This window comes from Mandrillus leucophaeus, unplaced genomic scaffold, assembly GCF_000951045.1.
Source record: "Mandrillus leucophaeus isolate KB7577 unplaced genomic scaffold, Mleu.le_1.0 Scaffold807, whole genome shotgun sequence".
Lineage (NCBI taxonomy): Eukaryota > Metazoa > Chordata > Mammalia > Primates > Cercopithecidae > Mandrillus > Mandrillus leucophaeus.
The window spans coordinates 239,325-241,326 of NW_012108775.1; positions in this window are offsets into that span (position 1 = coordinate 239,325).

Sequence of the window (2,002 nt, forward strand, 5' to 3'; positions counted from 1 at the left end):
GATTTAGTACTTGGCCCTGCCACTAATAGCCTTATGATTCTAGACATTCGTAGTGAGGGAAAAATTAATAGTAACAAGGTTTTTGCACGCGTTAAATGATATGATGCTGAATATGACATGTGGTAAGAGCTTGGTAAATACGTTCTTTTGTTGTTTAAAGAAATCTATATGCTTGAGATGGAAATCACCGCTTTCATTAAATCTCCCATGCACAATCAGATAAAATCTGATGTTTTAGGATTTAAAATAACTTTCAACAAATCAAACCCAAATCATTAGTCTGCATGTAGAAATGAACCTACAATATGAATTCTATGTAAACATTATTAAAATTGATGCTGTGAGTTCTTGCCTAGTACTAACATAAGAAGTCCCAAGGATTTTTACAAAGCTATTCTGTAAAACTGTGTCTGCATTGGCCATATAAGGAACTAAGATGAGTCAAGTGAGACACTTAGGGAGCAACATTTAAAGAGGCACTCACATGCAGATTCTGCACTTGCAGGAAACTGACAGTAAGTGCTGCCCTAAATGTTGTGTTCTAGGTGTCTCACTTGCCTCACCCTATTCCTGGTCCTGGTCTAGGGACACAGACTGGTCTAATCACAGGCGGTAAAATGCCACTGCCTCCTACAATAAGCCATTGATTCTCTTTCTCTTACCTGATTTTCATATGTAGGAAAAATGGAAATATAAACATTTGTAGGATTAATGAACAAATGAACAACTGAGTGACAACTGAACCATCAGTTTATTCATTCTGCTTATATATTTCCAGAAAGGTAAGAAACACCAGAAAATATTAAATTTCTTTCACACCACTCTTTTTTCTTAAACTGAAGCATAATTTACATACAATAAAATGTATAGCACTTGAGCATATGACTTGAAGAGTTTTTGCCTATATTTGTCACTAAAAATTGGAGGTAATGTAATTTCTTTCTGAGGTAATATAATTTTTTTCCTTGATCTGGTTGGCAATTTCCTCATGCCACTTTCAAATTAATAATCCCCCCAATCACCCCAGAGGTCAACACTATTCTATTTATCTCCATAGCCTAGTTTTACCTATTCTCGAACATCGTATAAATGGAATCTGATTGTATGTTAAATTTATTCCTGAGAATTTGATCATGTTTAGTGCTATTGTAAATGGTATTGTTATTTATTATTATTTTAAATATCTTTTTCTAAATGTTAGTTCTGGTTTATAGAAAGACTGAGTATTGCATTGTGACTTTGTATCCAGTGACTTTGCTATATTCGTTTATTAATCTTAGTAATTTGTATTTCTTTTCGGTCTTTCTATGTACAGAATCCCATCCTCTACAAATAAAGAGGGTTTTAATTCTTCCTTCCCATCTTTATAGTTTTTCTTTTCCTTATCTTATTGCACTAGCTAACAGCTTCAGTCTAGTATTGATAGAAATTGTTTGAATATATATATATATTTGTCTTATTACTGACACTCGGGGCAGACCATCAATATTTACAATTAAATTGGATATTAGCTGTGGGTTTTCATAGATATCTATTTTCAGATTTTAAAAGTTTCCTTCTATACCTTGTTTGCTGCCTTTTTTTTTTTTTAAAAAAAGTGTGTTGAATTATTCATTTATTTTAAAAATACATCATTGGAAAAACATGACATAAAATTAATTGCAGGTATTTAGAATGTACCATTTGATTAATTTTGACCAATATATACATTCATGAAATCATAATCACAATCAAGCTAACAGACATTTATATCACTCTCAAAAATTTTCTTTTTCTTGTTTGTAATCCATCCTTCCCTCTACCCCATCCCTAGAAACTCTAATATGCTTTCTGCAACTATAGGTTCGTTTAGATTTCTAGAATTTTATATAACTGGAGTCAGAGAGTATGTAATTGCCTTTTTATTTGTTTTCAATCAGGCTTCTCTCATTCTGCATAATATCGAAATTCATCCAGATTGTTTTTATTATTGTTGTTGTTTTGAGACAGACTTTGGCTCTGT